This window comes from Dreissena polymorpha, chromosome 3 (genome assembly GCF_020536995.1).
Source record: "Dreissena polymorpha isolate Duluth1 chromosome 3, UMN_Dpol_1.0, whole genome shotgun sequence".
NCBI lineage: Eukaryota > Metazoa > Mollusca > Bivalvia > Myida > Dreissenidae > Dreissena > Dreissena polymorpha.
Genome location: NC_068357.1, coordinates 76,875,692 through 76,888,793, shown reverse-complemented (window position 1 = coordinate 76,888,793; position 13,102 = coordinate 76,875,692).

Below are 13,102 nucleotides of genomic sequence, written 5' to 3'. Positions count from 1 at the left end.
CTTTCAAGGACAGCACATGATCACACAAAAACAGGATATCTTTCAGTAAAAAGAAAACAGCTGGGCATTGCAGCTATAATTCCAAACTTGTCACAACCTGCGTGAGTCTACTAATTTTATTAGTAAGTTGTGAGGTTCCTCACATAATGCATACTCATGTGCGAAAGGACTACACAAACTTTGACATGCACACGTTCCTTACTTTTTGATAAAACGAGTGAATTTACGGCATGGTGACATTCATTTGATAAAGCTGCAACGAATAAATTATATCAATATATATTCTTATAAATTACAAATATTATCAAAAAAGAATATGCATATAACTCTTAGGGTTAATTTTGTTCGCATGAATAACATAAGAGTCCGAATTCAAGCCGGATCTCTTACCTGCTTGTAAGAGCGTACATAATAATTTCAAACAAAATTGTAGACGGTCATCTCTTAAAGATTTGACTGAACATATTTTCAAATGGAGCCCATTGTTTCGGGTAAGAATTATTGTTTAATTCTCAAATAATGAAAAATCCAGAAAAATCAGGAGACATTCTTGTAACAAGTGTTACTCAAATTACCTTTACAACAGCATGCCAGTATGCACATACGTATAGCATCATCACATGCGCTTAAATTATTTATCTAAAAAAAGGAATGTGTATCTTTTTGTTGTCGTTTCTACATTTCATCTGTGATTTAATTAGCCAAATGCTGCTTTCAGAAGACACGAATTCTGATTGGAAGTTTCCATTTGTTCTATTTAATAAATCACTGCCTTGTTGCAAACGTTCAGCGGGCATTACACAAATTAATACGGCTACACAGAAGCTCTGTTAAGCGCTAAAGTCTATGGTTTTCGTTTACTTATGTACACCAATACAAGGGCACAGCACCTGCATAAAAATACATGTATATGGTAATGTGGAACGTTCCGTTTATATGACACATTTTCTAGTTTTGCCAATCAATCGGGATAAACCAATACATACCACTTTAGTTATATACATAACGTACCGGCATATTATTTAATATTTTCCCTTATCAACTGATCAATAGTTAAAATCTGAACGTATGCATGTCCTTTATTACAAAGGTTTAGCGATTTAGCAATCTCTGTTTTAAATGAAACTTTAGTTAGGTGATTTATATACCCATTGATCGACACAAATGCCTTTACAGGCTACGCAGCTGAGCGCAGAAATACCTTCTGGTGCAAGGTGTGCACTTACACGTTTGCTACTTATTCTTGTTCGATATACAACAAAGAAAGAAAATAACGATAAAAAGCATGTCGAACGTTTTATTATATGTTTATGAAACCATCATCAACGTTTGCATCGCCTGGGAAGTTCGTTTAAACTTTGTACGCAGCTTTGAAGATGACGAGATCGGGATAAGACACTTCGTTACAAACCAATTGACCCGTATATCTCTGTGATAAAAATTGGAGTGACTAGATAAGCAAGTATCTAAAGGTGAATATAACATTTTTAGTTGTTCCTAAGAACAACTAAGTTTAATAGTGGCGTTTTGAAAATCGGTACCCAGACCACTACCGTTCACCAAATCACTCAAAAATCGAGGAATGAAGGCGATCCGCGCCGAGAAATAGTTTGCGGAGGTATAGTTTACTTAATTAAAAGTAGTGCATTATGCCAGTCAAATTGAGAAAGAAGTCGCGGAGCGGAAGAGTATACTTTAGATAACATTTTTGCCTTATGAAATAGTCCATTGCGTGATACGTTATAATAGCGTAACACAGCTCTCCTTAAAGGTCACAGGGGCAGGTAAATGCATTCACAAAGACGCAGCAGGGCTTCTAAATGTACTCTTTTAAATGAACAAAATTCTTTATCTGTTCAACGGGAGAAAAACGGAAAAATCTAATATTATTTTACTTAGTCATCAATAAAACAATTATTTCATTGTGTAAAGCAAAATAAAAAATATTTAAAGAAAAATCATTTGCATATAAAGTCCATTTCATTGGTAATATAATTCCGTTGCATATATTATGTTACGTCGCTACCTTTGGGCACGTGGTTTTGCACACATTCCCGTCGGAAATTGTACACGTCACCATTGGGTGTTCCAATCAATATCAATGTATTGTTCTTCAGTAGAGAGGAGTACTACGCACATGTCAGGGTATTGCGGTCACACAATTTGTTAATGTCATGGGGCCGATATGCCACTACGTTATGATTGTAGTTCAGAATATTTTACGAACATGGGAAAACGCAATCTCTTGCACGACGGTTATATTACATTCACCTCTGTGTTGGGCTCAGAACGGACTATTGTTATGAAAGCGTCTCATTCATGTCATGATCATACCAAGCGTTCATCATTGAGGTTACAGTATACTAAACAATCTCTTGCACGACGGTTACATTGCATTCACTGCATTAAAGAAAACCATCTCATACCATGATATCTTATATCAGTCTTAATTCATTATTATAAAATTGATATGGTTTTTTGTTGTTAAGAAACCAACAAACATACACACGTCGAAGCAATTCTTAACGTCACTCAATAAACATTATGTTCAATTATTTACATATGTAAAGTGCGTGGAATGATTCTATCTGCGCAAATGGGCAATACAATAGTTCCAAAGAGTTGCATTAAAACTCGCAAGTATTTGCACGATTTATCGTACATTTAAAAGTCATATTTCTTAATTTAATGCATGCGATCTTAAATATCCAATCAAATATACATTGAATGCGTTTGTTCGGTTTTAGCTATTTTATAGACAAAATGGCGTGCTGAGCCTTTCGCAGAGTTGTATGTGAGAGCAAGGAACGACAACTCTGCGTGGAGATTGGGGAAAACGTTGTGTTATGATCAAATCAATAGAAATAAACCGCTATGAACACTGAAATTCAGTTGTGTACGTCCATTGTGTTTTAAAGACTACGTGACACAGTGTGGAATGTGTTTAAATGGTAATTCGCATTTTGACTCGGTCCTCGGTCACTAAATCGTCCGGGGAAGACATAATGGGCTATCGATTATAACACAGCATTGCTTTCAAGATGAGAAAAATAATATAGTGTCATGATAAGACGCAAATCGTTTCATTATCTAACCGCAAATGTTTGCAGTACTCGTTCAGTCGGTATGGAAATCGTTCTTGAAAGACTGAATAGGCTACCGAAATTTTTAAGTTTGCTACAAAATAACACAGTTTGACTTCAATTTAATATCGAAAATTATTTTTCTAAGATGTTTCATTCGATGGTGAAAAAATAAACTCATAATAAGCAATGTGAGAACACAAATGATTTTATCCCTCGTAGTATAATTTTTATTAACGAACATTTACATATGGTTTTAATACACGTGCAATTAATTACACACACTTCATACGGTGAATATGCGACTAACAAATGACAAAAACCACAAAAACAGTTTAAACCTTTTGTATGTATGTATTGTATTTATTTTGACCTTGCGGTCAAGGATAACCCATGAAAGTGCAAGCACTTATTTCCAATGGGGTCCTTTGGTTTTGCTGAAGAGACAGCAAGCAGAAGAGACAGTATTGGGATACAAGGAATCCGGGTGCGATACCCTAGCTCTTTGCGAATAGATACCTTGGTTCTTTTACGTGCTCAGTGTATAGCACCGATACACGCGAGAATTACCTGGGTTTCATACCAGTACATTTCTAGTTGGGTGGGAAACACTTGAAGCATTGCTGAAATTTCCAGTGCCCCGGTCGGGATTTGAACCGGGGACCTCTGGAATGGTTGACCAGAGTGTTACCACTCGACCACCGCACCACCCTTTTGGTTTAATTTAATCATTTAAACCGTACTTTTCTAACTAATTTAAAAGGTTTTTGAATTTGCCACTTTTTACTGATAGTCTTGCATGACTATTTTTTAATAACTAATAAAAATAACGGTTGCTAGGGTAACCGTTAAATCATAAAATACCAGTGATTATTAAAATATTTGTTCGTATGAACGTATTTTGACATAGATAGTGCCATTATGATGTCAAATGTTTATAAGAGTAAGACACAAGATTGAAAATAAAAGTGTGAAACAAAATTTTATTAACATCTTGAAGCAACAAATGCTTGCTGCAGTCGTTATTTCGTAATAATGATCAGAGTCTTCATAAACTTAAAGGCGTCAAAAATAGCAATATTTATTTATAAGTTTGGCATGATACAAAATTCATTTCCTTGCCATCCATTTAACATTGTATGTGCCATTTTTATGTAAATATTGCGTATTAATAATGTCAAATATGAGGAAAAAGTCACTTCCTTAAATCCGATGAACATACGTCACAGCATTTTTCAAAAGGTTCTGTAACTACAAGCTCTATACTCTGTATGTTGTCATTTTTACAAATGCTACATTTTGATGAATTGTGTGGTGCACATTTAATTTGCCTTTTTTGAATGTTCATAACTTTGTATAAGCTGAAAGAAAAATCTTTGACATATTTTAATAGTTTAACCACCTTCAGTCCGATAAACCATTCCCGCAGCTATTTTTAATAAGCTCGGTCATTACAGGCTCTATGCTCTACATGTTCGTATTTTTACAAATGTTAAATTTTAATGCATCGTGTGGTGCACATTTTATTTGCATAAATCGAAAATTAGGGTGTTTGTATAGGTCCCTCATTAAAGGTGAAAATGTAAAAGAAAATTGCGATTTAAAAAAAATCAAGGTTACTCTTTAAATGTAATAATATTCTCTAGTTTAAAAGAGCTCGGTCAACAGCTGGAGCGTGCACGTCGCGACCGGAGCAAGAGTCATCCGCAGAAGATTTTCTTGAAGACTCAGAAGATTCGGCAAGCGAAATGGTTATTGTCCGTAGGCGGATAGTGGTTTCACTACATCGTCTGAGGAGGGTCGGATATGGGAACTTCTGCGGGCGGCTCTGTTAATCAAGCGAGTACCGTCATACCTCGACTCGAACGTCCACTCCCGCTGACTACGCTGACTCCAAGAACTTGGAAGGATCGCAAAGGCGAATTGTAATTGTCCGTACGTGGATAGTGGTTTCACTACATCGCCGGAAGAGGTACGGGAGCAGCTGAGGTGTGAATTTAGAGGACGGACGGGGCGGACCTCGTGTAGAGAAACAGGCCAGGATTTCTAAGGTGCGGCCCTATGAGATAGTGGGAGTGTCCCAGGACGGCGGTTCTCAGTACTCTAAACGTTTTGGGGAAACCGTTCTGGGGTTCGGGTCGACGGCTTGTGGCGTTTAGAGGGGCCATAAAAGCGGCGCAGCGTGCAAAGAGCGAGAAGAAAGTCTTTTTTTAATTGTCAATTTAAATTGCCAGCGTGCACTCGTCTATTTGGATCAAAGTTATTTCGTTGGCGAATACTCGTGCAGCCAAGGTAAATTTGACCTACTTTGGTTCAAAATTTAATAGTTTCTCCTGAAAGATCACAGGGGAAAGTCTGCACATAATGTAGTCGTGAAGAATCAGTGATGATTTTAAAATAAACTTCTGAATTACACACACGCTTTAAAGGAGCACTATGTAACTTTTTCAACTCGTAATCACCATAAACTTCCATGGGGTAATAAATAATCCATTGATAAGAGATAGCATGACGAAGTATTCTAGCCACATTACAAAGTCATGTGTGCTGACACAGATGCTTCACGAGATATTCTCAGGTTGTGTGTATATCAGAGTTTATTTACAGGTCCTACTTGCCTCTTCACGAGGTCTTTGCAGCCCGACCTGCACCTGTGACCTTTCAGGGGAAAAGATTTAATTTGAGCCAAAGTAGGCCAAATTTACCCCGGCTACCCGGGTATTCGCCAAACAATTTTGTATTAAAATTGTTCGAACAGTGCACGCTGCCGACTAAACGAACACATTGACGAGCCTTGGGCCACAGCGATGACGACCATAGGACGCAAAGGTCTTAAAGCCGTTACAGCGTATCCCTCATCGTTGCGACATATAAGTGATGTCCCTTTAGCTGAAAACATTTTGATAAATGACGACAATTGGACCGCGTACTAAAGCAACGTGGAATTTTGAAATAAGTGAAGTTAGGTTAATTAATTGATAACGCATGGATATAGATTAATGAATGTTTGAGATTTTAGACCGTTATTTAATTATATAAAATAGCAGTTTTTTTCTATTGATATTTTTCATTTTTAATTTATATTGTTTTTCTGTTACAGACAAACAATACATAATTATCGCTTTATACTTTGATCCTAGTTAATCAAAATAAATCCCAGATATGATCTTTTTTAAACTTTAATTATGTTTATAACGCATGCAAGTTTGTCCAATACTTGTGGAGTGTAATTTTATAACTCTACCCTTCTTACGCTTCTGCACACCTTCTTGAACGGTGTATTGAATTTCTAAATGTGGGGCAATCGGTACGGTTGTTTTTGCATAATTAGCCGTAGATGGCATGATGTACTGGTGCCTTTTACATTGACAATTGAGCTAGAGACACCGTTTTTTGCATATCTCACACCGTCTGAACACAATGAGCTAATGTGGCAATTATAAATGCACGGCAAAATGCGTCATTCTGAGAAATCAATAAAATTATATTTCGCCGAAGCGCTTCGATTTCAAGTGGTACATAGTTGTGTGTATTTCGAAGTTTAAGGCGTTCCTCTGCACCAGATGCTCCATAATTTGAAAACATGGATTGTGTCCCAGCTCCTACATAATTTAATTACTTCAGTTACGATAGACAGATTTAGATCTTTAGCTGTAAGGTCCAACCATATAATTATGAAAAAAAATCAATTTCTGTTGTGTTCTTGTGCTCTGTAGGAAAATCGGAGAACTCGGTGGAAGAATAAGCTCACCGTCCAGCCATGCGGCATGGGTTTTTAAAATGCATAAATAAAGACATTATGTACGATCCGGCGATACGTCTATATGACGTTCGATATCTCGGTGCTACGCATTTCGCATCGCTTCAAAACGCTGATCATGTGTGGCTATTTATTTAAAGAAATTCAAAGACAGAGTTACACTCCGGAAAATTTGAGTGACCACGTATGCTTAGACATGAACTTGTTACCTTGGCCCCGGTACTGCTTGCGACACGTCGTCTCTGTAATATAATCACGAACATGCTCGATTCCATTTGATGACGTTTTAATCAATCAGCGTTACTTCGCTTTGAATACGTACATAGTTTATATGAGCTTTTCAAAGACCTCGACTTAGAAAGCAGACTTGCTAAAACTCTATCGAATAGAGGTATGCATATAAATGTTAACATCGTCTATATAAATATACGACATCTCCCCTTTTTTCCCCAATAATTTCTATGTTTTAAGGTAGGCTTCGAACGCAGTCCTAAATATAACAGAGAAACTTTGAAACATGCAGTTGAAGTCTTTGAAAACATACAGTACATTAATATATATTACTTAAACAAAATGATCACTGAACTTCTTGTTGATGGAATGTCCCAACTGTTTGGACTTCTGGAATGTTTCTTGGTGGAATGTTCCGAATGTTTATATTGTATCATCATCATGTACATGTAATGCTTAATTAAATTTTCAGAAGTTATTTCTTTAAAATGAAGAGAAAAAAAAAAAAAACATAATAAAATGTATAACACTTGACTAGAGCTATGAACTGTTATTAACACCTATTGTCTTAGCAGCAAATTAAAATGAAGTTTCTTAATTATTTGTTATTTATGCAACTCAGCTAAATATCTTGACAAGTGACTGCAAGGGTTTATTATGCCCATTAACACTACAGATCACTTTGTCATCACAAAATCACTGTATTTTGGGGTTTATTATGCCTATTAACACTACAGATCACTTTGTCATCACAAAATCACTGTATTTTGGTGGCATCTTAACGTTTCGACCTGAACGGGCGGTTGTTCCCTCTGTTGTTGGTACTGGTAATGGAATATCAGCTGGTGGTGGGTGGTTATTTTCTGATTGGTGGTTATCCTCCGGATGTAGATAAGGAACATCTTCTCGGTCGTCCCCATGTGGTGTAAAACACGCCTTTGTTGGACGAAGGTGTGTACGATTGCGGCGATATAATTCCCCATTTTTTTTGTTACGAACAATGTTAGATCTTGGAGATTCATGTTTTTGAACTACTGTCGCCGGTTCCCATTTTGAATTTTCTTTTCGTTTCATGATTATTTGTTGCCCAGCTTGTAACTTAACCTGTTCTTTCGAACAGTGTTTATCAAATTGGCTTTTGTTCTTTTTCTGCAGAAAACGTTTTTTCTTAACTATGTTGATGGTAGTCGTTTCTGCAAAAGCGGCTTTGTTATTTGTAGTTTCGTTTTTAGTCGTCTACCGAGGAATAATTGTGCTGGCGATTTATCTATTCCTTCTATATTAGTGTCTCTATAGATCAAGATGGACAAATATAAATCACTGGCTTTCTTTAACAGATTTTTATTGTCTGTACCCCTCGTTCAACCAGTCCAATAGATTGTGGGTACATTGGAGAACTAGTCACATGCACAAAACTTGGCAAATTTGGTAAAACAAGCACTGGAAAACTGCGGTCCATTGTCTGAATAGAGTTCATCTGGTATGCCATATCTTGAAAATTGGCTCTTTAAATACATTATGGTATTCTCACTCGACAAGTCGTCTAGTTTCGCGATTTCAGGCCATGAACTGAATCGATCAACAGAAAGCAAGTAGTTTTGTCCCTTGAATTGGAATAAATCCACGCTTATTTTTTGACCACGGCCTTTCTGGAACTTCTGTAATGACTAATGGTTCTATTGGATTTCTATTTTGGTTTTCTGCACATTTCTCACATGCGGCCACCTTATTTTCAATTTCAGTGGACATTCCCTGCCAAAACAACGTTTCCCTAGCTCTGCTGATGCATTTGGTGATTCCAAGATGTGCTTCATGTATTTTGTCCAACATGTCTGGTCTCAATGATTCAGGCACTATCAGTTTGTGAGTTTTAAACAACAAATTGTCAACTACCGAAATTTCGTCGCGAAAGTTCCAGTACGGTTGTACTCTATAATCTAACAGTTTTTTTACTGGTTGGCCAACCAGTCAATACAACATCTTTTCATGCTTTCATGGCTGAATTATTGTGTGTTTCTGTTTGAAATGTTTCCATTTTCTCTTTTGAGACAGGCAAATATGATATTAGATTTAACGTTAACTCTTCAGAATTCAAGTCTTCTATTGTTTCATTCAAGAAAGCCCTACTTAAGCAAACCGAAAAGAAACATTTCCGCCACTGGTTTGTAGACAACCTCAATGTCTTATCTTTGAAAAGCCAACACAATTCTTTGTAAACGCGGTGGAGCTTGATGTAGCGGTTTTTTGAAGATTGCCTGTAGTGGTTTATGATCACTTTCAACTCTTATGTTTTGTCCAAATACATATTGGTGGAACTTGGTACAGCCATATGAAATCGCGAGAGCCTCTTTTTCAATTTGCGCATAATTTTGCTGTGCTGTAGTTAAAGCTCTGGATCAATATGCTATAGGCTGATTGTTCTGAAGAAGTACTGCACCAACTCCTTTTGATGGTGCGTCTACAGATAATATGATTTCCTTTTGAGGATCAAAGTATCGAAGTACTGGCATTGTACTCACAGCATATTTTAATGCTTCAAAAGACTCTTTTTCATAGAATTTACCCAATCAGTTGGTTCTTTCTGTTGAACAATCACTCCTTGTTTTTCCATGGATAGTAATTCTTGTTTTACTTTCTCTTTAATAGCTACCGTCACTTTTCTTGGTGGGTGGACTTTTGGTTCAACGCTAGGATCAACTGTTATGTGATGTTTTCCTGGCAAACATCCCAAACCTTCAAATATTTTTGGAAAATTATGTTCTATGTCCTTTAGTACCGATTTCTTCTGATTTACTGTATTGATCCGCTGCACGAGATTCAATTCAGAACATTACTCTGCTCCCAGTATTGTTTCAGCATTTTTCATTTGTACCACTTGAAATTTTACATTGTGCTATTCATTTTTTACTTTTTACCGGTAATGTACCTGCCCGATAGTTTTTAAAATGGGTCCACTGTAGGATTTCAGCACGGTTTTGTTGACTTTCACTTTGTACCCAAGGCCTACTTTGTTAAATGTTTCTTCTGACATAACGTTACACTTGGCCCCTGTATCTAGTTGTAATTTTATTGGTCTCGTGTTTATCTCTGCATCAACCAGCCAATCTGAATTCATGGAATTTATATTGTAAGTCTCTTCACTTAGCTCGATTACCATACCGACATACATTGCATCTGAATCGGAAGATTGTGATGTATAATCTAGCTGATGAACACCTTTCCCGTATTTCTTCTTATATGGTTGTTCATGTTTTACTTCTACATTTCCTAGCATTATGATCCATCTTACCACATTTGTTGCATTTCTGACTAATTGCTGTGCAATTTTCATTTGAAGAATGACCCTGTGATTTTCCACATCTAGTGCACGCTTTGTTTTTTTTTCATATTAATCACGTTTTTGATATTTGTCATGTTTTTCATATTTTGGTTTAAAGTTCATCCTTTTTTCCGAAATGGCATTCATGGATACTGCTGCTTTTGACACACTTTGCATTGTCTGTGATGCACTTTGCATTGTCTGTGATTGTGTCTTCGCTATTTCATAGGATCTGACAATATCAACCGTCTTAGTAAGAGTTAAAACTGAGCCAACACAAATGAACTTTTCTCTGGCTTTCTTGCTCTTGAGCCCCAAAACGATGCGGTCCCTAACCATTTCGTCCGGATTAGGATATGCACAGTCCCTAACCAATGTATGCAAATTGGTGACAAACTGGTCGAATGTCTCGTCTGCTTGCACTCGACTCTGAATCTTGTATCTATTGAATACAATCAGCGTTACTTGACGCTTTGAATACGTACAAAGTTTATATGAGCTTCTCAAAGACATCGACTTTGAAAGCAGACTGGCTAAAACTCTATCAAATAGAGGTATGCATATAAATGTTAACATCGTCTATATAAATATACGACAGTCTCCAAATCATGTTTTTGGTGGCAAGTGTTTTAAAACTTGCTTGGTAAATTATGTAGCTACTGACTTAACTACATGTATTTTTGTTATGGTCATTTTTCGCATTTAATGTCACGCATTGAGCGTTACCCTTTAACCCCACGTTGTGCTCATATCTGGTCAATGTTTTAACAAAAAAATAAGTGAACAGGTTCAAGGCGAATTTCGATAAGAAAATCTAAAACTTGCAAAAAAAGCCGTTCTTCAGTGTTTATTTTTGTAGATCCACCCGTTTAAAATGTATGAAATGACGCATTTATTTATCAGTGAAATACATGTTGACAGGAAATGCACATATTGAATATTACTTCTAGGTGCTTTTGGCCAAGATCCGCATTACCGTACTGTACGGCAGTAAAGTCGTTCATGGGAAACTCATTACCTTGTTCGTAGAAACCTTTAGCGCTGCATCACCAATACATACATCAACTATCTTCGGAATGCTCCGCGAGAAAGGTGTTTTATGCAATCAATCAACTGCTGATCCAGAATGCTGCACCACAATCAACATGGCTCAATTTTCAGAAAAAAATGTGTTTGAGCGTCTAACTTGCCAAATAATACAATGAACTTTACGAAAGTCAAAAATCATCAGGGTCTCGAAAAACTCGTGACGATCTAAGACAATTCCGTGTCTCGCGCTCAGAATAAAAAGAAAAAAATACACGTTTTCCATTTAATTTTTTCTCTCACTTTTGATTCTGAACTTTCCCCGAAAGAAGCAATTTTTTGCGGTACGCAGAGCATCGGGGCCAAGGTCGCCGTGGGGTAATGGATATGGCCTAGCGCCCGGGAGGTCACGGGTTCGATCCCCACTGCGGGGGCGTTCTTTAGATCTCCCCCAAAGACACCAAGTACTGTTTCTAGCTTGGCCCAGGAGACGGATTTGAGAGGTTACACGAAGCTTGAGGCTTTCGATGCAATTGGGCTAAAATAAATAGGGTTAAACTTAACTAGAGCATCGGGGCTGATAAAACGACGTCTTAAAATAGGGATTTAATTGTTCCCAGTTTTTCGTAGTTTCGTATATTGTTCATACAATTGTATTACTTACAAGAAGATCGATATATTATTTGGAATAAACAGTGTTACATTATTATAATAGAAAAAGTCACCATAAAGATATTGCTTTCATCAGGATTCGCTGCCCGAGAATCTTTTGAAGTAATATCGAAGCCGATACAACTAGAACAACTTGTGGACTATATACGTAAGGAATAAACGAATCATTAGATTCCACTTACACAGCCAAAACGGGAAGCTACGTCGGCTGAAACATTTTTTTCGTTTGCGATGTTTATATACGATTCCCTGATTAGTCATGTCTTGAAATGCAGATATCTTCCAAATCTCCTGTTAACATTATATATTAAGTAAATTGTGGTTTTATTTAAATTAATTTAGTGAATAATCAAGATCAGTTGTTACAAGGACCTATTTTTTTGTATTCGTCCTTGGTTGATATGAAAATAAAAGTACGAAAGTATATGTGGTAATATATTCAAGCAAAGGTATAAAAAGGACGATTGTGATTTGTTTACGATAAAATACGCAGGCGAGATATACAATTCAACGTGCGTGTAGCGATAAACGGCCGTGCTCGACTGTATCAGCAAAATGGCGTAAGTGTCCACGAAGCACGTGTTACAAAGGGAGGCCAGTTTAGTAGAAAGTCCGTCATGACCTGTTTTTTTTTTAAATACACAAAATGACCATCTCTTTGGGATTGTTTAAGTTCTTTTGTTAAAAGGAAACACGAAATGGACTAAATAATATAGAAATGAACATGCCGGTTGACAACAAGCCCAAGACGGCAAGCAGAAGACAGATGTGAAAATCATGGCAAATAATCACATCACTCAATCCCCACGTGGCTCAAATGTTGCTTTTTAATAAAATTTGACATTTTTGATATCTGTTCTGTTCCCTCTGTTGTTGGTACTGGTAATGGAATATCAGCTGGAGGTTGGTGGTTATTTTCTGATTGGTGGTTATCCTCCGGATGTAGATAAGGAACATCTTCTCGGTCGTCCCCATGTGGTGTAAAACACGCCTTTGTTGGACGAAGGTGTG